A 24,802-nucleotide genomic window follows, 5' to 3' on the forward strand; every position below is an offset into this window, starting at 1 on the left:
CCATTTTTGAGACTGTCCTGCATAAAAGCTGAGGTTTTTTATACTACAAGCTGTTCAACACCGAACCATGACTGAAACAGTTTAAAATAAAATCTGGAATAAATATACTTGGAAAGAAACTATCGTGGAAATTATCATCATATTGTATCTCATTTGTATGCATGGAGCAGTGTGGATTTCATGAAGGTGGATTTCAGTGTGGATTTCATGAGCCGTGAAGTTAAATTGAGGGACCATTTTTTTTCTCTATCGCAAGCATTGGTATCCCAAAATATTTGAAAGTTGAAATATGACCTTGTATATTCTTTATTTAAATGTAGTGCTTGATGTTACGAGGGGAGAACATTGCATCACAATGCCCTGGAAGTAAACATCAGATTTGTGGATTTAAAAAATATTTCATCTATTATATATTAATATCTTATATTTCTAAAACTCTCATCTTGTTTGTTTCTATGCATGTGTGTGTGTGTGTGTGCATGTCTGCCCATGTGATCCCAGAATTACGCCAAAATGGTACACAATAGCGCTACAATTTTTGGACCACCTTACTCACAATTGTCCTGTGGTCTGGCGTATCAAGTTTCGTTCAGATTTATGTTATATTTTACAAGTTATTCACATTTTCAACTTTACAAAACTTCACTTTGAGAAAAATGACGAAGTTGCAGTGGCAGTTACAGCTATGACATCATAATGTGATCTAATTTACATAAACTGCCTGGCAGCAGTGCTCCACTGTTACAGTGTTAACAAACACAGGACTGCCAGTGCAATGAGAGATTTGTTACATTGTTGTAAGGAGAGGGAGGGAGTGGGAGGAGGAGAGGATTGTTGTTTAATGTTATGTAAACAGGTAGAGGGAGAGGAGGGGGTAGGGGTTATGAAAGGAGGGAGGGACTGACTAGGAGAAAGGAGAGGGAGGAGGGAAGGGGAGGAGGAGAAAGAAGAGGGAGGGTTTAGAGGGGGAGGGAGTGCTAGGGGTTGAGGGGAAATGAGCCACGTCTGTGCAATTGGGAGCTATGGATGAGTGGTGGAATATTGCGTTGAGGGAACAGATGAGTGGTGGAAACGGGTTGCGCTGAGGGAACGGGTGAGTGGTGGAATATTGCGTTGGGGAACGGGTTGCTTCGGGGGACCAGGCCTCCCGTGTGACAGGAACCTACTTGGTCTAGTTATAGATTAAAACTGCAACCACCATGTTCAAGAATATCAATTTAAACCCTCGATGTAGATGTCTGCATCTTCAGTGCTCCTCTGCAACTTTGCTCTTGAGGGGAGGAGCTTGAGCGGCAATCCGTCCACCGGTCGTGAGATGGCGCATGTGAGCGCCTTCCTCCCTCCCGCCCGCTCGTCCGGCTCACTGACATCATCATCCGGGCCAGGAGCCGATGCCCCGGCCGAGGGAGGGGGTTGAATGATTGGGGAAGACTTGAGGCTGCGGCATGAGATGTGGGCAAAACAACAAATATATATTACATAGAGAAAACGGAGTGAGGCAGAGAGAGAGAGAGCGAGAGAGAGAGAGAAAGAGGGCTACATATTTTTTTTTTAATCAAACAACCAGAGGTTATGTAGAATTTGAGGGGTATTTTCATCAGAGGTTGAATTTAATTTTGAAAATAAAAAAAGTAAGACTAGGCAGGCTTGGACAAACGGGGGCGGGAGGGGAGACATCTATCCCCCATATTGAAATCGGCTGTGGGAAGTTTGAATTCCTTCCTGCCTCCTTTTTTTTTTAAATCCCTCCTCCCCAGCCGCTGTCCACAGTTTTCTTCCTCCCCGTGCGTCTCGCTGTCGTCGCAGGCCATTGCGTCTGCTCTGTTTGTGCAGTTTTTTTTAATAACGCGCACCGCCGCCATATTGTTGTGTGGCTCGGTCCTGGCGTGAGAGAGTGAGAGAGAGGGGGGTTGGTGTTGACTCAGGCAGAAGGGTAACTGTAGAATAGGAGGGGAAAGGAGAGAGAGAAAAATAGGAGGGGGAAAGGGGAGTGGTGGCGAGAGAAACAAAAAGAAGAAACTGCAGCAACAGAGAGGGAGAGACAAGGCAGACAGAAAAATAATATAAAGCCGTATCTCCACCCATCCCCCTGTTCAATCTCACCCTCCCTACGCAACCAGGCTCGCAGTCCTGGCAAAGGAGACCTAATTCCTGGTAAGGCATGGGACTCTCGTGTCATTATAAAATTATGTTTTATTCAATTTCTTGGAGCGGCTCGGTTGAGATTTTATTTTATGAATTGTCCGCGTTTCGTGTCCCCCCCCCTCTCCCACATTTCCTCTTTTTGCCCCGTCCACAAGAAAGAGAGACTGCGATGAGCTTCTGGAAAGTCGAGAGAAAAAAGGTTGGATAGTGATGGAGCTGTTTACATGTCTGATGGGGTTTATTTGACGGCGAGGGTGAAGCCGGCTGCTGCCTGCGTGAGGAGGAAAATGGCTGACAGGCTCCCTTATCCGGCTCTGTTTGTGAGGGGGAAAGCGCCCGTTTTTGTGCAGAAAGTCTGTGTTGGTTTGATGTGTCATTGGGCTTAATACAAGGTGTCGACCTTTTCCTCACTGTGTTAAAAAAAACAAGTGATCATGTCTGTGGACTGACTTGGAATGGAAATGCCCATTTCCTTTCGGACTGTTAAACGCCATTTCTGAGGTGGAGTGATTTTTCTGATGGAAAACGTAGGCCCTGACTATGCCTGAAATGTTAGGCCTAATTTATTTCACGCCTTAAAGCTCGCCTTTTTCAATAAATCTTTGCACGGTTCAAAGATATAATTTGAAATAGCATTCCTATGTAATGTAAACCGGTGTTCCACGCCTATGATTGTGGCCTGTGTCGTTAGACATAAATGTGGAGTCATGTACAGTGTATGAAATTTAAAGATTGACGTGGAGATTGAGCTGCGAAATGTTCATTTTTCCAGAAACGAGATGTGGCTTACAAACCTGGCTTGTAGTGAAACATCAATAACCTCCAGACATAGTTATGACTGTCCGCAACTTTGTATATGTATTGGTTGAGTTAGGTAAAATAATTGAACCTGTAACTGTGAAAGGCATTCTCTTACTGAAGCAGTAAGATTACTGACAGTGATATGGGGTTATTATTGTTCTTGGCAATTTGCAATAACCTTAGGCCAGTCACCGAGATCTGTGTTATAATTTATAAAAGTGGTCGATACTTTTCTTGTATGAAAGTTACATTATTATATCACTAGTACTTGTGTTAAAAAAAACGGAATTTCCTATAATAAATTAATACATTTGATAGAATATTTCAGGTGAAGGTCTCCAACTAGGTCTGTCTGCATGGTGGTATGAATGAAGTTAATTTCAGCAGAAGTTTAAAAATATCCAAACTATTAGATAAGTTGCCTACACTGCAAATTAAGAAACAACTGTTGCTTTTTGGGTTTTAGTCTAAAACGTAAAGCATCCATTTCAGATTTTGAATCTACACACTTAGCAATTTCATAGAAAATTATATTCATTTGTATTACAGAAAAAAATGATTCTGATGGGGGATTTAAACAATTGCAGTTTGTTATTCAGAAAACAATGTGTAAAAACAGTTTTTAGAGTATTTTTGATTTCCAGAAATAGAACGACTTGGCAGGCTGTGTCATTTGTGGCCAGTGAATGGCTTTATCAGTGGGATACAACAGAAAATGCTGGAATCACCGAGTCTTCAGACAGCCTATGTGAAATGAGAAAATGTTTTGTAGCTAATGTAATTTTGTTAGTATCATGGTCTTTTTTTACTGGTATAACACTGGAATAATTTGTAGTGTAAACTGATGAGATATAACAAGTTCACAGTGAATTTTCTGTCATCAAGATCAAATGTTATAATTATATGGCAGCTATGTCTGATACGAAAACTTGACAAATCTACTCCTTGTACAGGAAGGTGATTTCTAAATAAAATAATGACTTGGGTTTCAAACGTGCAAAAGTTATGAGCATATCTTCACTGTGCTGACAATTTGGATTACCATTTTGTATAGGGTGGAATCTTAATGTGTGGATAGTCATTGATAATGTGCCCAAATTACACATGTGCACACACGATTTATCTTTCACCCTTTCCCCATTCTTTTCTGAAGGTGCTGATTAACTGGATATTGTTCCATGGACAGCAGCAGGCCTCAGGTATATTGCCCAAATAATGCTTTGATGCAAAAGCCTTGACAATGAATGTTGACAATGATTTAGCACTCGAGATCATTGCATTGCAGTTGAGATCATTGCATTGCAGTCGAGATCATGCACACTTTGTAGCATGGGACACTAGAAGATATTTAGGAACAAAACTTTTGGCTGATTCTTTTTTTTGTCACTGTTTAAACCTAATTCCGTTCTCCTTCTTCATCTAATGTAATCTCTACCTGAAAACAATTTCCATCTGAGTAGAGTGTTCAAGAAGGAACTGCAGATGCTGGAAGATCGAAGGTACACAAAATTGCTGGAGAAACTCAGCGGGTGCAGCAGCATCTATGGAGCGAAGAAAATAGGCGACGTTTCGGGCCGAAACCCTTCTTCAGACTGATGGGGGGTGGGAGGGGAGAAGGAAGCCTTCTCAGCGAATTAGAAGCCTTCTCCCCTCCCACCCCCCATCAGTCTGAAGAAGGGTTTTGGCCCGAAACGTCGCCTATTTTCTTCGCTCCATAGATGCTGCTGCACCCGCTGAGTTTCTCCAGCAATTTTGTGTACCTTCCATCTGAGTAGAACTTTGTTGGCATGTACAGAATCTAATCTGAATGTGGAACCTGTGCGTTTTATGATGGTACTTCACCCAGATGGTGCCTTCACAACCATGTCATGGGAAGAGTATGCTCAAGGGATTTCTTATTCTGTTGATTTGTTTTTGAATTTTTATTGGCATTGCATTTATTGAATTGTACTGCAACTAATCAAAATGCCATATTTGAATACACAGTGTTGCGGTTATCTTTTGAAATGGATGTACTGAAACTGAGGGAGCTTCTATGTTAGGATAAGGATTAGAAAATGATACAAGTTTTAAGTTGTTTGTGGAGGAAAACTGCAATTATTTCATACCATCAGCAAAATATATATTTGTCACTTGCAGCCAAGCTAATATGTCAAAACTGGGGAGATGGTCTTAAAATGGATCAGAACAAAAACATTTTGTTCACAATCTAATGCATACATTTTATTGGAGAAGATGTTGCAGCGAATTAGAGTATATCTCAATGTGAAATTCCATCCCCACCCCCATAAATGTTTTATTTTGTGTAAAAAAAAAAAAAAAAAGATTGGTTTGTCAAAATAAAGATATCGAGAGGCAGGTTGCAAAATGGGAATGTTTTAAATTAAAACTCATTCAAGAGTTGGTAACAGAATCTTAATAGAAAGGGAAGGATGAGCAGAAATGTCTGGGGAGAAGACATGTTAAGTAAATTGGGGATCTGGCGTTGTTGCATGGCTGCTTGTTCCATGTAATATAATTGAAAAAATACCAAAATATGTTATCTTATTTATCTCTCCGCCCTCTCTCTCTCCCCTCTCCTCTCCTCTCCTCTCCTCTCCCCTCCTCTCCCCCTCCCCCCCTCCCCTCCCCCCTCGTGCCCTCTCTCCTCCTCGTGCTCTCCTCTCTCTCCTCTCCTCCTCTCTCTTCCCCTCTCCTCTCTCCCTCTCCCCCTCCTCTCCTCTCCTCTCTCTCTCTCTCCCCCTCTCCCTCCTCCTCTCTCTCTCACCCCCCTCTCTCCCCTCCCCTCCTCTCTCTCCCCCTCCCTCCCCTCCCTCTCTCTCTCTCTCCCTTCTCTCTATCTCTCTCTCTCCCCCTCTCTCTCCCTCCCCTCTCTCTCTCCCCCTCTCTCCTCTCCCTCTTCTCTCCCCTTTCTCCTCCTCTCCTCTCCTCCCTCTCTCTCCTCTCCTTCTCTCTCTCTCTCCTTTCCTGCATTCTCTCTCCTCTCCTCCTCTCCTTTCTCCCTCTCTCCTCTCTCTCTCCCCCTCCTCCTCCCTCCCCCCCCTCTCCTTTCCCTCCCCCCTCCCTTCTACCTCTCTGTCCCTCTCTCCCCCCTCTCCTCCCCCCCCCCTCCCCCCCTCTCTCTCTCTCCCCTCCCCCCCCCTCTCCTCCTCCCCTCTCTCCTCCCCTCTCCCCCTCCCCCCCTCTCCTCTCCCTCTCCCCTCTCTCCCTCCCCCCTCTCTCTCCCCTCCCCCCTCCCCTCCCTCCCCCCTCCCTCCCCTCCCCTCCCCTCTCCTCCCCTCCCCCTCTCCTCCCCTCTCCTCTCCCCTCCCTTCTTCCTTCCCCTCCCCTCCTCCCCCTCCCCCTCCTCCCCCTCCCCTCTCCTCCCCCCTCTCTCCCTCCCCCTCTCCCTCCTCTCCCTCTCCTCCCCTCTCCCCTCCCCTCCTCTCCTCTCTCCCCCCCTCCCCCTTCCCCTCCCCTCCCCTCCCCCTCCCCCTCCTCCCCCTCCCTCCCTCCCCCCTCTCCTCCCCTCCTCCCTCCCCCCTCCCCTCTCCTCCTCCCCCCCCCCCCTCCCTCCCCCTCCTCCTCCCCCCTCTCCCTCTCCCTCCCCCTTTCCCTCCCTCCTCCCTCCCCCCCTCCCCTCTCCCCTCCCTTCCCCCCCCCCCCCCCCCTCTCCCCCTCCCTCCTCCTCTCTCCCCCTCCCCCCTCCCCTCCTCCCCCTCTCCCCTCCCCCTCTCCCCTCCTCTCCTCTCCACCCCTCTCATCTCCTCTCCTCTCCCCCTCTCCTACCCTCTCCTTCCCTCTCCCCTCCCTCTCCCCCCCTCTCCTCTCCTCCTCCTCTCCTCTCCTCCCCCTCTCCCCCCCCCCCCCCTCCCCCCCTCTCCCCCCCCCCCCCTCCCCTCCCCCTCCCTCCTCCTCCCCTCTCCCCTCCCCCTCTCCCCTCCCCTCCCCCCTCTCTCCCCTCCTCCTCTCCCTCTCCCTCCCTCCCCTCCTCCTCTCCCCCTCTCCTCCTCTCCTCTCTTCCCCCCCTCCCCCCTCTCCCCCTCCCCCTCCTCCCCCTCCCTCTCCCCCTCTCCCCCTCCCTCCTCACTAGTCTCTCCCTCCCCCTCCAGGGCGGAAACAGGAGGCAAGAGTCGGCCATCTTGAACCAGGCCCCAAACTCTCCCCCGCTCCCCCCCCCCCCCCCCCCCCCCCCCTTACCTCTCCTCTCTCTCCCCTCCCCCCCTCTCCCCCCCCTCCCCTCTCCTCCTCTCCTCTCCCTCTCCCTTCCCCTTCTCCTCCTCCCTCCTCTCCTCTCTCCCTCCCTCCCTCCCCCCCCCCCCGCCCCTACCACCCCGCCCCAGCCCCCCCCCCCTCCAGCCCCCCCCTCCCCCCCTCTCCTCTCCTCTCCCTCCCTCTCCTCCCCTCCCTCCCCTCTCCTCCCTCCTCCTCTCTTCCCTCCCTCTCCTCCCCCCTCCCCTCCCCTCCCTTCCTCCTCTCTCCTCCTTCCCTCTCCTTCCCTCCTCTCTCCCTCTCCCCCCTCTCTCCCTCTCCTTCCCTCTCTCCTCTCTCTTCTCTCCCTCTCCTCTCCTCTCTCCCTCCTCTCTCCTCTCCCTGCCCCTCTCTCCTCCCTCTCTCCCCCCCTCTCCTCTCCCTCCCTCTCCCCTCCTCCCTCCCCCTCCTCTCCTCTCCCCCCTCCTCTCTCCCTCCCTCCTCCCCTCTCCACTCTCCCCTCCTCTCCCCCCCTTCCTCCTCTCCTCCCCCCCCTTCCTCTCTCCTCCCCTCCGTCCCCCTCTCTCCTCTCCCCCTCTCTCTCCCCTCCCTTCTCTCCTCCTCTCCTCTCCCTTCCCCCCCTCTCTCTCTCCACCCTCTTCCTCTCCCTCCCCTCCCTCCCCCCTCTCCTCCCTCTCCCTCCTTCCCTCTCCCTCCTTTCTCCCTCTCTCCCCTCCTCCCCCCCTCTCCCCTCTCCCTCTCTCCTCTCTCCCTCCCCTCTCTTCCCCCCCTCTCCCCCCTCTCCTCTCCCTCTCCCCCTCCTCTGTCCCCTTCCCTTTCCCTCCTCCTCCCTCCCTCCCCTCTCCCCCTCTCTTCCCTCTCCTCTCCCCTCTCTCCCCTCTCTCCCTCCCTCTCTCCCCGTCTCTCTCTCCTATTCTCTCTCTCCTCCCCTCCCTCCCTCTCCCCCTCTCTCTCCTCCTTTTTCTCCTCTCCCTCTCCTCCCCTCTCTCCCACTCTCCTCTCTGCTTAAGAATCCCCTCCTCTCTCTCCCCTACTCTCTTTCCTCTCCTCTCTCCCCTCTCCCTCTCCTCTCCCTCTCCTGTCCCCATCTCCTCTCCCTCTCCTCTACTCTATCTCTCCTCCTCTCCTCTCTGTCTCTCTGTCCCTCTCTCCCCTCTACGCTTCCTCTCCTCTCCTCCCCTCCCTCCCCTCTCCCCCTCCCTCCCCTCTCCTCCCTCCCTCCCCCCTCCCTCCTCTCTCTCCCCTCCCCCCTCTCCTTTCCCTCCTCCTCTCCTCCCCTCTCCCCTCCTCTCCTTCTCCTCCCCTCCCCTCCGTCCTCTCCCCTCTCCTCCTCTCTCCCCCCTCTTCTCTCTCCCCCCTCTCCCTCCCTCTCCCTCCCCTCTCCCCCCTCCTCTCTCCCCCCTCCCCTCCCTTCTCCCCTCTCTCCTCTCCTCTCCTCTCCTCCCCCTCTCCCCTTCTCCCTCTCTCCCCTCCTCTCTCTCTCCTCTCTTTTCTTTCCCCTCCTCCTCCTCTCCCCCCCTCTCCCCTCTCCCTCTCCCCCTTCCTCTCCCCTCTCCTCTCTCTCTCCCTCTCTCTCCCTCTCTCTCTCTCCCTCTCTCTCTCTCTCTCTCTCCTCTCTCTCCCTCTCTCTCCCTCTCTCTCTCTCTCTCTCTCCATCTCTCTCCCCCCTCCTCTCCCCCCCTCTCCCTCCCTCTCTCTCCTCTCCCTTCTCTCCATCCCTCTCTCTCATCCCCTCCTCCCCTCTCCCCTCCCCTCTCTCTCTCCTCCCTCTCCTCCCTCTCCTCCCCTTCTCTCCTTCCCCTCCCTCCCCTCTCCTCTCCTCTCCCTCCCTCTCTCTCTCCCCCCCTGTCTCTCTTTCCCCCTCCCTCTATCTATTTCATTTCAATTTTCAATTCCTTATTGGCATGATAAAAACACCTTGTTAAATTGCCCAAGTATAACACTTATTTGAAATGCATCAATCTAGATACATGTCTTTCTCCCCCTCTCTCTCCTCCTTCCTCCTCCCCCCTCTCCCTCCCCTCCTCCTCTCCCTCTCTCCCCCTCTTCCCTCCCTCTCCCCTCTCCCATCCCCCCTCTCTTCCTCCCTCCCCCTCCTCCCCTCTCTCTCTCCTCCCTCTCCTCTCCCCTCCTCCTCCTCTCCCCTCTCCCCCTCTCCTCTCCTCTTCCCTCCTCTCCCCTCTCTCTCTCCTCCCCCTCTCCTCTCCTTTCCCTCCTCTCCTCTTCTCCTCCTTCCCTCTCCCCTCTCCTCCCCCCTCCTCTTCCCCTCTCTCCTCTCCTCTCCCCCCCTCTCCTCCCCCTCCCTCTCCCCTCCTCTCTCTTCTCCTCCCCTCTCTCTCCTCCCTCTCCCTCTCCCTCTCCTCTCCTCCCCTCTCTCCCCTCTCCCCCCCCTCCCCCTCTCCTCTCCTCTCTCTCTCCTCTCCCCTCTCCTCCCCTCTCTCTCTCCTCCTCTCCTTCCTCTCCTCTCCCTCCTCCTCCCCCTTCCTCTCTCCCGCCCCTCTCCTCCCTCCTCTCCTCTCCTCCCTCCTCCTCTCCCTCCCTCCTTCCCGTCCCTCCCCTTCCCCTCTCCTCTCCTCTCTCTCCTCCTCCTTTTCCTCCTCCCCTCTCCTCCCCTCCTCTTCTCTCTCCCCTCCCCCTCTTCTCTCCTCCCTCCTCCCCTTCCCCTCTCTTCTCCTCTCCCTCCTCTCTCCCTCCTCTCCTCTCTCCCTCCCCCCTCCTCCTCTCCCCCCTTCTCTCTCCCCCTCCATCTCCTCATCCTCATCTCTCCTTTCTCCCTCATGTCATTTCTCTCTCCCTCCATCCCTCCTCCTCCCTCCTTTTCCCCCACATGTCTTCTTTCTCTCTCCCTCATCTCCTTCCTCCCTCCTCTTTCTCTCTCTCCTCTCCTCTCCTCTCCCTCTCCTCCCTCTCTCTCTCCTCTCTTCCTCTTCCCCTCTCCTCTCCTCTCCTCCTCCTTTCTTCTTCTCTCCTCTCCCTCTCTCTCTCTTTTCCTCCCTCTCCTCCCCTTCCTCTCTCCCTCCCTCCTCTCCTCTCTCTCTCCTCTCCCCTTCCTCTCCCTCCCCCTTTCCCCTCTCCCCTCTCTTCTCCCTCTCCTCTCCTCTCCTCTCTCCTTCCCTCTTCCTCTCTCTCTTCCTCTCCTCTCCTCTTTCTCTCTCTCCCTCTCTCTCTCCTCTTCTCCCCGCTCTCCTCTCTCTCCTCCCCTTCTTTCTCCCTCCCACATTCTCCCACCCGCTCCCTCTCTCGCTCTCCCTCCCCCCTCCTCTCTCCTCTCCCCTCTTCTCCCCTCTCCTCCTCTCTCCTCCCCTCTCCTCTCTCTCTCCTCTCCCTTCCCTTCTCTCTCCTCCTCTTCTCCTCTCTCCTCTCTCTCCTCTCCCCCCTCCTCCCTCTCTCTCTCCTCTCTCTCTCTCTCTCCTCTCTCCCCCCCAAAAATGTAAGGGAATGGTACAAGGGAGGAGAAAGAAAATTGTATTGGAGAAGCTGGTGTTTTCTTGATGGGGTAAAGAGAAAAAAAAACATGATATGTACAAGGTCATGTCTGTTTTAAGCAGAAGGAAGCTGTACACATTAGTTATGGGTTCAAAGATCAAGAGTCACAGGCTTGAAGCTTGGGGCAAAGGATGCAAGAGGGCAATGCAAAAGGACACTTAAGCAATGAGATTACGATCTGAAACTCATTGACTGTTAAGGTTGGTAGAATCGGAGACTGTCAGGGACTGTAGAACTGAAATGAGAGTGTTTAAAATATAATTAATAGACTTCTGGAAAAAGAATAGGGGAAATGGGACTAATTGGTCAAAATATGTAAGTCAACAGTTTGAAGACCGTGATTGAGGACTGAGATAAATGAGGAGTAAATTGGGTTCAGGGCAGATATGCAAATACTAAAATGTAAATGGTGCCAGACCTTGGAAATGGAGTTGAAGGAATATATTGAAATCAATTGTCTGAAATTCATTGAAAGATGTGCAAATTACTTTGAAGTTGGTGTAATGGGAGTCAGGCAATTTGGCAAGGAAGGAATAATATGGTGATATGGTGACATAAATGTCATACCTTGTACAATTGTTAACTTTTGAATGTTGATAGTGAATACTGATTTAACCAGAAGTGTAATCAAGCCCAATGTCTAATTTCAAGCTTTTTTTTAACCCTAACCATTGTACAGCAATCATCTCTAGACCTTGGGCTTGTATATCCCAGCCTTTTTATATTCTCTGACAGTGGAACAGAGCATTGTAAACTAATAGACATTGTGCGGATCATATTTTCCTGACTGTAAATTTCCTGACTTTGAGTATAGAAGCTGGGATGTAATGTTAAAATTGTACAAGGCATTGGTGAGACCAAATCTGGAGTATGGTGTACAATTTTGGTCGCCAAATTATAGGAAGGATGTCAACAAAATAGAGAGAGTACAGAGGAGATTTACTAGAATGTTGCCTGGGTTTCAACAACTAAGTTACAGAGATAGGTTGAATAAGTTAGGTCTTTATTCTCTGGAGCGCAGAAGGTTAAGGGGGGACCTGATAGAAGTCTTTAAAATGATGACAGGGATAGACAGAGTTGATGTGGACAAGCTTTTCCCTTTGAGAATAGGGAAGATTCAAACAAGAGGACATGACTTCAGAATTAAGGGACAGAAGTTTAGGGGTAATATGAGGGGGAACTTCTTTACGCGGAGAGTGGTGGCGGTGTGGAATGAGCTCCCAGTGGAAGTGGTGGAGGCAGGTTCATTGGTATCATTTAAAAATAAATTGGATAGGCATATGGATGAGAAGGGAATGGAAGGTTATGGTACGAGTGCAGGCAGGTGGGACTAAAGGGAAAAAAATTTGTTCGGCATGGACTTGTAGGGCCGAGATGGCCTGTTTCCGTGCTGTAATTGTTATATGGTTATATGGTTAAATTAAGATATTTTGATGTGGATAAGAGAAATAAGTGGCGGAAACAAATTACAATTTACGATTATACATTAATTTGCTTAGAGCTAGTAATGCTCAATTTGTTTAAAATACTGCAGTTTGGCTGACAAGGAATTTGCCTTGAAACCTTGATCATTGCAAATTCTTCAAATTAACCTGTGATAGAAGCCATAGTTATAAATGTTGTATTTGTTGTTGAATTTTGACATTCAAACCATAGATCAACAAATAGTTGCAACCTGCAAAATCTTGCATACCACCTAATCCTTCATGTACAAATATTATTCCTTCCCATCATAAAATGGCCCGCTATGATCCTTCTGAAAATTGTAAATTATTGTGGAACATTATGTGTAGCTTGCGCATTTCTTAAATTTGTTGAGAAACTTCCATTGCTGGATATTTCTGTAAATAAAGGTTGTATGACAGTGAGTAAACCTGTGTCCTATATTTAATATTCTGCATTAAATTTGTCCATATTACCTCGACCGGCTCTCCTCCAAACACGCTGAAATTTTCCACATTTTGCCATCGAATTTTGCTGCTGCCGCCCGTCTCTCCTCCACTCGCCGTCCCCGCGGGCTTGCACTCTCCGAAAATCCTGCGCGTCAACGGCCTGTCGGCCCGCAGGTGCATAGAGGGCGTACGCAGCACCTTGACGTCATACGCAGTGTCTTGACGTTGTACGCCTAGCGCGTGGCGTTGCTCGATGATTTCAGGCCGCGCCCCCCCTTGCAACCGCGCGTTGTGGGAACAGACTCAACGGGTCTGCACTTGGTCTAGTCTATATACTATTGGTCTAGTATACTATTAATACTCCCCACTTGCTCACTTTGTCACCGCCTGCTGGCCAGCCACCATAACTCAGTACTCGGGGTCTGAAGCATGGTGTTGCCTCCTGCTGGACAGCGACCATAACGGCTGCTGACGCCCGGCTCTGTTCGAAAAACGCCGCCATTTTTCCCAACCGGGGTCTGAAGCACGTTAGGGGACCAGTGCACTTGGTCTAGTATCTATTAAAACTGTGTGTGTGTGTGTGTAGGTGTATGTCATTTTGCCGTTGAAACTTATTTCCTCGAAAACCAGACGCAAAAAAGCGGAGATTTTTACATATATCAGTAGGGATTTAACTTATGATTTCAGAAATCCACTCTTCTCTAGAATTGGTCAATTATTTCCCCAGATTTTGAATAAAATTGTTCTCTTTCCCCCCCCCCCCCCCCCTCCCCCCCCCCCCCCCCCTCTCCCCCCCTCTCCGCCCCCCTCCCTCCCCCCCGCCCCTCCCCCCCTCTCTCTCCCCTCCCCCCCCCTCCCCCCCCCCCCCTCTCCTCTCCCCCCCTCTCCCTCCCCCTCTCCCTCCCTCCCTCCCCCTTTCCTCTCCCCCCCCTCTCCCCCCTCCCCCTCCCCCCCTCTCCCCTCTCTCCCTCTCCCCCTCTCTCCCCCCCTCCTCTCTCTCTCCCTCTCCTTCCCCTCTCTCCTCACCCCTCCCTCTCACCCCACCCTCCTCTCCCTCTCCTCCTCCCATCCACCCTCCTCTCCCTCTGTCTCTTGCACTTCTGTCTCTGCCCCTTTCTCTCTGTCTCTCCCTATTCTCTCTCTGCCCTCTCTCTACCCCCCTTCCTCTCTAGACGCGCCTGCGAGTTGGGGACTATGCGTCAATGGATTGGGCGGTTATGGGGTAAAAGGAGCAAATTAATAATATGAATGTATCAAGGAGGGTAGTTAGCGTGTGTGCGGGGGGGGTAGTTAGTGTGTGACGCCGCATGCCACCCCCCCCCCCCCCCTCCCCCGCAACCACACGTTGGGGGAACAGACCCAACGGGTCTGCACTTGGTCTAGTACTGTCTAAAATTTAAGGCCTTGCATTTTCAACATGGTGGTAAAAATTAGAAAAGCAAAAACGATAAAGTAAAAATAATGGAATCTTTTTTTGTAGCTATTACCCATACTTAATATGCTTCATGGGTAAATTGAAGTACAATTCCTTGTATTGATTGTGAAGATATTTTGTTTTCTAACCATAGACAGCCAGATCAACAGAAATACTAGCAAAAACAGGAGAGCTGGTGGAGGAACTCGGCAGGGAGGCAGCATCGTGTCGTGATCTGAAACGTCAACTGTCTATTTCCCTCTAAAGATGCTGCCGGATCTGCTCAATTCCTCTAGCTGCTCTCTTTTCTTTGCAGATTCAAGCATCAGCAGTTTCTCGTGCCTCAACAAAAATGCTGTCATTTTCAGCCTATAAATAAGAAATAGAAATGGGAGCAAGGGAATGTCATAATCTCTGTTGAGCCTGCTTTATCGTTCTAAAAGATTTTTGATTATTTTTGTGCCTTAGCTCCACTTTCCCAGATAATTCCATAACCCCTGATTCCGTGGTCTTATTTATCTCATCCTTCTCTATACTCTGTGACAATTTTCACATTCTTCTGAGGTAGAGAATCAAGAAGATTTACAACCTTGGGGTAAATGTTTTCATCTTGGCCCCAATTGAACTGTGCTTCTTGGGTCTGGACTCACCACTAAGAAGAAACAGTCGCTCTATATTTTCTATTGATCCTACATGGTTTCAGTGAGGTCGCTAATTTTGTCAGGAATCACTTATTCTGAAAATGTAACTGTCCTATCGTTTTTGAATTACTGTTGTATCATTATATTTACTTCAGATTCTCAGAATGAGAACACTCAGATTCTTCATACCAGCATTAACGAGGCTCATAGTATGAAATGTTTCTCCTGTATTTTTTTTCTCCATCAAAGTGAGTGTCACATTTTCCCACATGGCATTCTAGCCATTACCTTGCCCACTCAGTCGCCAACATTTTTAGACTTCTTGTATCTGTGCTATTACAATTTGCTTTGCATCACCAGCCAACCAGTGTACGTAACAGTCTTCTCATCTAAGTTCTTAATATATATCAGGGTTCTCACATAACTTTTTTTTCTCTGTTTCCAGCCGGGCAACCTAGGCAGCTTTTTAGGTTGCCAAATGACAGTTTATGTGGCCATTTAAGACGGCTTGCATGACGTGTGCGGTAATGTGCTCGGACGAAGTGGATAGTTACCAGTTGGAATTATGTTCAATGAAGCATTCACGTATTATTTCTGCTTCAAATAAAGTCACTAAACATATTCGCCAATCAAGACATGGTGTATACCACAATGACATGCAGCAAAATTATAATACAGTATCAACTCTTTGTACACGTTGCAATGAATGCAATTTCTATTATTTCTTTCCACTTCCAGACAAATATGTGGTAGGATTATTCAGTGTATGGTCAACCTCGGTGAGACCAAGCGCAGGCTTGGCGATCGCTTCGCTCAACACCTCCATTTAGTTCGCAATAACCAACCTGATCTCCCGCTGGCTCAGCACTTCAACTCCCCCTCCCATTCTGAATCCTACCTTTCTGTCCCGGGCCGCCACCATGGGCAGAGTGAGGCCCACCGCAAATTGGAGGAATGGCACTTCATATTTTGCTTGGGAAGTTTACACCCCAGCGGTATGAACATTGGCTTCTCCAATTTCAGGCAGTCCTTGCTTTCTCCATCCTTCCCACAGCCTACTGTCTTCTGCCTCTTCCTTCCTTTTTCCCGCCCCCCCCCCCCCACCGACATCAGTCTGAAGAAGGGTCTTGACCCGAAACGTCGCATATTCCTTCTCTCCATAGATGTTGCCTCCCCCGCTAATTTTCTCCAGCTTTTTTGTCTATCACCCATTCACACAAGTTCTGTTGTCCCACTTTCCCCACCCACTCCCTATACATTAGGGGCAATTTTACAGAGACAAGTTAACCTACAAAGCCAATGCGTCTTTGGGATGTGGGAGGAAACCCGCATGCTTGCAGGGAGAATGTGCAAATTCAACACAGACAGTGCCCAAGGACAGGATCGAACACAGATCTCCGGAGTGTGAGGCAGCACGTCTTCCAGCTGTGCCACTATATTTTCTTTTCCAACACACAAAAAGTATACGTTGATAACTTTGGTTACTAAAAAAAAAGAAACTATCCATTTTCAGTCTTAAATTTCTAAGTGACGCTATGCCCCCCATTACAGCTACTGTATGTTCAGTTCAAGACTATGGGCAGTACATTGGCCATAAAGTTGCTGCCTAAAAGTGCCAGAGACCCGGAATTGATCCTGAATATGGGTGCTGTCTGTATGGAGTTTGCTCCTTTTCCCTTTGATCGCATTGGTTTTCTCCGGGTGCTCTTGTTTCCTTCCACATTCCAAAGGCTTGGCGATCGCTTCGCCCAACACCTCCAATCAGTTCGCAATAACCAGCCTGATCTCCCGGTGGCACAGCACTTCCACTCCCACTCCCAATCCGAATCCGACCTTTCTGTCCTGGGCCCCCTCCGTGGCCAGAGTAAGTCCCACCGCAAATTAGAGGAACAGCACCTCATATTTTGCTTGGGTAGTTTACACCCCAGCGGTATGAACATTAACTTCTCCAATTTCAGGTTGTCCTTGCTTTCTCCCTCCTTCCCCTCCCCAGCTCTCCCACAGCCCACTACCTCCGCCTCTTCCTTTCTTTTCCCCGGCCCCCCGCCCCACATCAGTCTGAAGAAGGGTCTCGACCCAAAACGTTGCCTATTCCTTCGCTCCATAGATGCTGCCTCACCCGCTGAGTTTCTGCAGCATTTTTGTCTACCGTCGATTTTTCTAGCATCTGCAGTTCTTAAATTTTTATATTACTTAGCTAGCTAGATTCTGAAAAAAAAATGTCAAGCATGATATTCTTTTCCTAACTTTTACGGTGGCTTTTGTGTACAGCTGCTGCTCCGGTGACGGGTTCAATCCTGATCTTTGGTGCTTTCTGTGCATTCTCTTCGTAACTCTGTAGATTTCATTTAGATGCCCCAGGCTCTTCTCAGATCCCCAAAACGTGTGTGTTCGGCTGCATGGATACAGTAACTTGCCTCAGTGTGTTGTTGGGTGATATAATCTGTAATCTCCACATCTACCATGTAGCCGCAGAAGCTTCTCGGATCTTTTCACATTGTTTGGCAATTTAACCTCAGCATATCTCCTCCCCGCCCCCCCCCCCCCCCTCCATTGCCACTTTTATTTCACTGCACATCTCGTATGTGTATGTGACAAATAAACTTGACTTGACTTGATACTCCTTCACCTGCACCCCACCTAATTTCTCACCTATTTCTCCCCTTCTTTCATCTCACAACATTAATTCTTCAATCCAGTATTACACCTGCTTTCATCTCTGACCTTTGTTCAAACCATCTACCTATCAAAAAAAAAATGGCTGCTGTGATTTGTCCTGCCTCTCCCTTCTTCCAGCTTTCTTTTCCCTCCCCTACAATCAGTCTGAAGAAGAGTCTCGACCCTAAACATTAGCTTCTCCAATTTCAGGTTGTCCTTGCTTTCTCCCTCCTTCCCCTCCCCAGCTCTCCCACAGCCCACTACCTCCGCCATTTCCTTTCTTTTCCACGGTCCCCCGCCCCACATCAGTCTGAAGAAGGGTCTTGACCCGAAACGTTGCCTATTCCTTCGCTCCATAGATGCTGCCTCACCCGCTGAGTTTCTCTAGCATTTTTGTCTACCGTCGATTTTTCTAGCATCTGCAGTTCTTTCTTAAATTTTTATTTTACTTAGCTAGCTAGATTTTGAGAAAAAAAATGTCAAGCATGATATTCTTTTCCTAACTTTTACAGTGGCTTTTGTGTACAGCTGCTGCTCCGGGGACTGGTTCAATCCTGATCTTTGGTGCTTTTTGTGCATTCTCTTCGTAACTGTAGATTTCATTTAGATGCTCCAGGTTCTTCTCAGATCCCCAAAACGTGTGTGTTCGGCTGCATGGATATAGTAACTTGCCTCAGTGTGTTGTTGGGTGATATAATTTGTAATCTCCACATCATCAAATTTGCTGATGACACAAAGATGGGTTGCAGTGTGAGTTGTGAGGAAAATGCTATGAGGCTGCAGGGTGACTTGGATAGGTTGGGTGAGTGGGCAGATGCATGGCAGTTGCAGTAAAATGTGGATAAATGTGAGGTTATCCACTTTGGTGGCAGGAACAAGAAGGCAGATTATTATCTGAATGGTATCAGATTAGGAAAAGGGGAGGTGCAACGAGACCTGGGTGTCCTTATACATCAGTCACTAAAAGTAAGCATGTGGGCACAGCAGGCAGTGAAGAAAGCCAAAGGCACGTTGGTCTTTATAGCGAGAGGATTTGAGTATAGGAGCAAGGAGGTTATTACAGTTGCGGGGTCTTGGTGAGACCACACCTGGAGTACTGTATGTAGTTTTGGTCTCCTAATTTGAGGAAGGGCATTCTTGCTATTTAGGGAGTGCAGCGTAGGTTCACCTGGTTAATTCCCGGGATGGCGGGACTAACATGATGAAAGAATGGATCGACTGGGCTATTATTAACTGGAATTTAGAAGGATGATAGGATATCTTATAGAAACACGTAAACTTCTTAAGGGATTGGACAGATGCAGGTGCAGGAAAAATGTGTCCGATGTTGGGGGGAGTCCAGAACAAGGGGTCACAGATTAAGAATAAGGTGTGGGCTATTTAGAACTGAGATGAGGAAAAACCTTTTCACCCAGAGAGTTGTGAATCTGTGGAATTCTCTGCCTCCGAAGCAGGGAGGTCAATTCACTGGATGTTTTCAAGAGCATTAGATACAGCTCTCGGGGCTAACGGAATCAAGGGATTTGGGAAGAAAACAGGAATGGGGTACTGATTTAGGAGGTGGAGTCACCTTTATTTGGTGTACTTTATTTTCAGGGATATTCATCGCTTAATGTTCTTTATCATTGAACCCTTATGTCTCCTTCATTCTTGCGCATTGGTTGTCTTTTTTGTGTATATATATAAACCTGTTGTGCTCCTGCAAGTAAAAATATAATTCTTCTGTTTCGGTATATATGATAATAAAACATTCTTAACTCTCCAGACTTTCTTCAAAGACGATATTGAAAATATTTAATGCCCTATTGATTTTTTTGAATGTCCCATGATTTCAGTCTCCAAGGTATCCGCATTTTTATTTGCTCAATCTGTACCATGTAGCCGCAGAAGCTTCTCGGATCTTTTCACTTTGTTTGGCAATTTAACCTCAGCATATCTCCTCCCCCCCCCCCTCCCCACTCCTTCACCTGCACCCCACCTAATTTCTCACCTATTTCTCCCCTTCTTTCATCTAGTTTCACAATTTATTAATTCTTCAATCCAGTATTACACCTGCTTTCATCTCTGACCTTTGTTCCAACCATCTGCCTATCAAAAAAAATTGGCTGCTGTGATTTGTCCTGCCTCTCCCTTCTTCCAGCTTTCTTCTCCCTCCCCTACAATCAGTCTGAAGAAGCGTCTCGACCCTAAACATCACCTACCTGTGTTCTCCAAAGATGCTGCCGAACCTGCTGAGTTACTCCAGCACGTTATGTCCTCTTATGTATTAATCAACATCTGCAGTCCCTTGCTTCTGCATATCTTTTGTTTCAGTTTTATTTTGGTTCATCATTACTGCTTTTGTCAATTCTCCCAATCCTGTGGTTATGCTATTTTGATCTCTTATCTCCAAGTCTTAATCACTTCATGGACAAGTTCTCTTGTCAATTTTTATTCCTCAGTAGAATGTACACTTTGTTGAGAATGATATATTGCTTTACAGCATGTGGGGATTCTGGCCCGGGTCAGCACGGGCAGGAACGTTGAGAAGGAGGGGCTCGGGTCATGCCAGCAACTAGCACACCGCTGCTGTGGCAATCTGGGCGCGGAACCACCGCATTGTGGCCAGGGAGGAAAGTAGCTCGGGTGGCTGCGAGCAGCCATTGGGACTAGACAGCTGAACCGGTTGCCACCTCAGCACTTTCTCACCTGTGGCAATGCTCTCCATCTGAACACCTCTCTCCTGCTGCTTGCCGGCCTCGCTCATGTCAGCAGCTTCCTGCAAATCCTTAAATTCCGACTGCCGCCGGGAGCAGGACATGGCCTCACTTGCTGCACTGGGTGACACTGCATGGCATTCACTGTCTGGTCCGTGTCTTTCAATGTAGTAAGTAAGGGGACCAGCTCAAGAGCAAGATCATAGAGCGGAGTAGGTCAGCGGGCGATGGATAACAGGACAGCGGGCGGTGGAGCTTACTCCTGTGTCAGCGCAATCAAGGGACCAATTGAGGGGGTTGGGGTTGTTGAGGGGGTGTGGTGGGGTGTTGGGTGAGGAGGCGGTTGGGGACACACACACACTCGCCTATATCCAGTCTCTCCTTATAGCTCACATCTTCCTGCAGTAATAATTTTGTTGCAGTTATGCTTGTAAAGAAGTGTTTAAGGCAAAGCAAATAATTGCTGTTTAGGTTTTTCATTCTGGACATGCCTTGGTCATGTTAGCCACTGTTGCAACAAGATGCAACTCCAAATTCCTCATCATATGAATTGATTTTTGATGTCTTGATAATTTGCAACAGATTGGATCAGAATCCTTCCCCATTTGACTGATTATTTGCCTATGTTCCCAATCTATCTTCGGAAAAATAAATCAAATGAACAGTTCAGTGCTTGGGCGATAAAATTAATTAATTTATTGAAGAGGAAATGGGCGTGAACAAAAACCACGATACAGTAGAGATTTACAGGAACATTTTTGAAAGAGTAAACTATGAACATTTATACCAACTAAAGATGTTGAAGTGCTATGCAAACTGAATGAGAGATAGCCCCTGAATATTAGCTGCTTAAGTGGTATTCTCTTTCCCTACTGTTGGTTTCAAAAAGACTACTAATACAAAGAATGATCAACTAAAAAAAGTTCTCAAATTGTAAATTGGGTAGAAAAAATGTGCGTGTTTCCAAAAGATGGGCTAGCGCTTTAGTTGACTAATGTAAATATCCTCCCTTAACATAGATAAGTGGCAAAAGAATCAATGGAGAATCAACGGGCATTGATAGAAAAGGGTAAGCATCAGAGGATGGTACTGATGGTGATAAGGTTCACTACTTAAATAAAAGACAACTCACAAAAACGTTAGGTTAACCAACTCGAGCTTTACTGATCATCAGTCGGCGGAAGTGACGGGGATACACCGGTCAAATAAGAAGGTAGACACAAAATGCTGGAGTAACTCTTCAGTCTGAAGCAGGGTCTTGACCCGAAACGTCACCCATTCCTTCTCTCCAGAGATGCTGACTGTCCCACTGAGTTACTCCAGCATTTTGTGTCTACCTTCGATTTAAACCAGCACCTACAGTTCTTTCCTACACAGACTATACATAGATATCTACTACAAATCCGCTGACTCGCACAGATACTCTGAATACACCTTCGCCCACCCTGCATCTTACTATCCCTTCTTGCAAAAACAAAGAACTGCAGGGACTGGTTAATACACAGGACACAAAGTGCTGGAACAACTAAGCAGGTCTGGCAGCATCTCTGGAGTATGTGGATAGGCAATGTTTCGGTTTGAGACTTCTTCTTACTGGTCTTGACCCAAAACGTCGCCTATCCATGTTCTCAAAGGATGCTGCTGCCTGACAGTTACTTCAGCACTTTGTGTCCTTTTGCGGCATCCCTCCTTGCATTTTTTCTGTCTCCACCTCTGCTCATAAGATGGTGGTTTCCAATGTGGTACATCTGAGATATTTTTCTTCAACGAATATAATTTTTTCTCTCCCATAGTTGTGGATAAAGCTCTCACCCATGTTTTCTCCATATCCCACAGGTCTGCTCTTGCCCGAGACAACAGGAATAGTGTTCACCTTCTCCTTGCTGTGCATCCAACACATCATTCTGCGACATCTGCTATCCTCTTGCTTCCCGCTCATCATTGCTACATTGTACTTCTTCGCTTTAATTTTTATACTGTCTCTGACGTCTCTTGTCAGCCATGGTCGTCCCTTTCTCCCCTTGGAATCTTTCTTCCTCCCAGGAATGAACTGATCCTGCACCTTCTGTATTATTCCTAGAAACACCTGCCATTTTTGTTCCACTGTCATCCCTGCTAGTGTATCTTTCCAGTCAACTTTGGCCAGCTCCTCCCTCATGGCCCCATAGTCCCCTTTATTCAACTGCAACACTGACACCTCCGATCTACTCTTCTCCCTCTCCAATTGTAGATTAAACCTGACCATGTTATGGTCTCTGCCTCCTAATGGCTCATTAACCTCGAGATCACGCGCAGACTGGAACAACAACACCTCATATTCTGCGTGGGTAGACCATAATGACATGAATGTCGACTTCAAGTAAATCCTGTCACTCATCCACCCAGTTTCCCTGTCTTGTCTGTGCGCTCCTCTCTTTCCACAGTCTCTATCTTGTCACCCAGTTCCTTTTACCTTTTTTCTACCTCCATCTGCTCTATCCTGGACTCCCCATTTTTGTTCTACTCCCACCTCCTTAATTCCATTCTACCCATGATCTCTCCCTCTGGTTTTCCTCCTTCACCTCCTCCATCTGCTCTATCACTTTATATAGTTTTGGCCTGTACATTTTGGAGTTTAGAAGAATGAAGGGTGACCTTAATCAAACATAAGATCCAAAGGGAGTTGGACAGGATAGATGTTGGGATGTTTTCACAATTGGGAGAGTCTTGAACAATGGGACACAACTGCAAGATAAGGGGTGGGTTATTCTTAACTCTGTTATATAGAAATTTCCTTTTCACAGAGGATGATGAATCTCAGAAAGTCTCTGCCCCAGTGGGTGATGGAAACTGGATCATTAGAAGTATTTAAAGTGGAGGTACAAATATTTTTGAGGGATTGAAGAACAGCGTATGGAAAAATGTGACAGGAGAGGAGTTGAAGAGGTGAATGAGATTAGCCATGATCCTTTATTTTATTGTCATGTTCCGAGGTACAGTGAAAAGCTTTTGTGCGCTAACCAGTCAGCAAAAAGTCAATACATGATTATAATCAAGCCATTTACAGTATAGATACATGATAAGGGAATAACGTTTAGTACAAGGTAAAGCCAGCAATGTCCGATCAGCGATAGTCCGAGGGTCACCAAAGAGGTAGATAGTAGATCCGCACTGCTCTCTGGTTGTGGTAGGATTATTCAGTTGCCTGATAACAGCTGGGAAGAAAGTGTCCCTGAATCTGGTGGTGTGCGTTTTCATACTTCTATATATTTTGCCTGATGGGAGAGGGGAGAAGAGGGATTGCCCAGATTGCGACTCATCCTTGATTATGCTGCTGACCTTGCTGAGACAGCGCGGGGTATAAATTGAGTCAATGGAAGGGAGATAGATACAAAATGCTGTAGTAACTCACCGAGACAGTCAGCATCTCTGGATAGAAGGAATGTGTGACATTCCGGGTCGAAACCCTTCTTCAGACTTCTATCCAGAGATGCTGCTTGTCCCGCTGAGTTACTCCAGCTTTTTATGTCTATCTTCGGTGTAAACCAGCATCTACAGTTCCTTCCTTCTCAATAGAAGGGAGGTTGGTTTGTGTGATGGTCTAGTCTGTGTCCACAATTTGCTGCAATGTCTTGTAGTCTTGGATGGAGCTGTTCTCAAACCAAGCTGTGATGCATCCTCAGGAAGCAATATACTCATCAGTACGCAGTATACATTGATGGCGCCAAACTAGAAATGTCCGAAGGCTTCAAGTTCTTAGGAATAAATATCACCAGTAATTTGCTCTGGACCAGCCCCATCAAAGTTATGGCCAAGAAAGCACACTAACACCTCTACTTCCTTAGAAGGCTGAGGATGTTCGGCATGACCCCAACAACGAAGTGCTCCTGGAGCGGGGCCTGACATCACCGCCCCGCGCGGCTTGGAATGGCCGCGGGACTCTGTGAGCGCACGCCGGGGGCTCTAACACCAAGACCCGGTGTGCGACCTCGCACCACCCGGCGTGGCTTTAATGGCCGCGGGACAATCGCCATCGCCAGCCGGGGCCTTTGACTTTGACTCTGACATCGTGGGGGGGGGGGGAGAGTGCAGTGGAGAGATAAGTTTTTTTGGCCTTCCATCACAGCGATGTGATGGATGTTTATGTAAAATGCAAATTATGTTGTCTTGGGTCTATTTGTTTGTAATGTATGCAGAAACGGCATTTCGTTTGGACCTCAAGGGGTCCAAATGACAATTAAATTGAATCCTGAATCTTGAACCTCATCAACTTTCACAGATGCGTGTATAAAGCTTTTTATCGGGATGCAATCCAGCATGGTTTGGGAACAGCTCCATCCAAGACTGCACGAAATTGCAGTTGTGGAAGCAGCCCACACTTTCACGCAAAACAACCTCTCTTCAATTGACTCCATCTGCACTTCACGCTGGCTTGGCAAGGCCACCAGCATAATCAAGGACCAGTCTCACCCTGGTCACTCCCTCCTATCAGCCAAGAGGTACAGAATTTTGAAATCACATATCTCCAGATTCAAGGACAGTTTCTTCCCAGCTGTTATCAGGCAATTGAACCGTCCTCTCACCTGCTGGGGTGTGGTCCTGACCTTCCACCTACCTCATCAGAGATCTTTTGAACTATCAGTACTCGGATTTTAGTAGACTTTCTTGCACTAAAAGTAGTACCCCTTATCCTTTATCTGTACACTGTGAACGGCTGATTGTAATTATGTATTAGCTTTGACTAGATAGAGTGCAACAAAGGCTTTTCACTGTACCTCAGTACACGTGACAATAAATTAAACTAAACAGTGGGACCCGATAGCCTACTCCTTTTGACAAACAGCATTTTATTTCAGATTAATCAACACATTTAATTTACACCTCTACACTTTTCTTTTT

General features: G+C 48.0%; 1 protein-coding gene across 5 annotated transcripts in view; it reads left to right on the forward strand.

Moving 5' to 3' along the window:
• Nucleotides 1-1,412: 1,412 nt before the first annotated feature.
• usp9 (ubiquitin specific peptidase 9) overlaps nt 1,413-24,802 on the forward strand; it is a 219,781-nt gene continuing 196,391 nt past the window's right edge. For 2 of the 5 annotated variants that reach the window (XM_055644623.1, XM_055644625.1), the window contains exon 1: nt 1,413-2,154. The gene's annotated coding sequence lies outside the window, so the exon portion shown is untranslated. Of the gene's footprint in view, nt 2,155-4,099; nt 4,146-24,802 lie in introns of all 5 variants that reach the window. The other 3 variants (XM_055644621.1, XM_055644624.1, XM_055644622.1) reach the window with 2 other exon arrangements.

Source organism: Leucoraja erinacea, chromosome 13 (genome assembly GCF_028641065.1).
Source record: "Leucoraja erinacea ecotype New England chromosome 13, Leri_hhj_1, whole genome shotgun sequence".
Classification (NCBI taxonomy): domain Eukaryota; kingdom Metazoa; phylum Chordata; class Chondrichthyes; order Rajiformes; family Rajidae; genus Leucoraja; species Leucoraja erinaceus.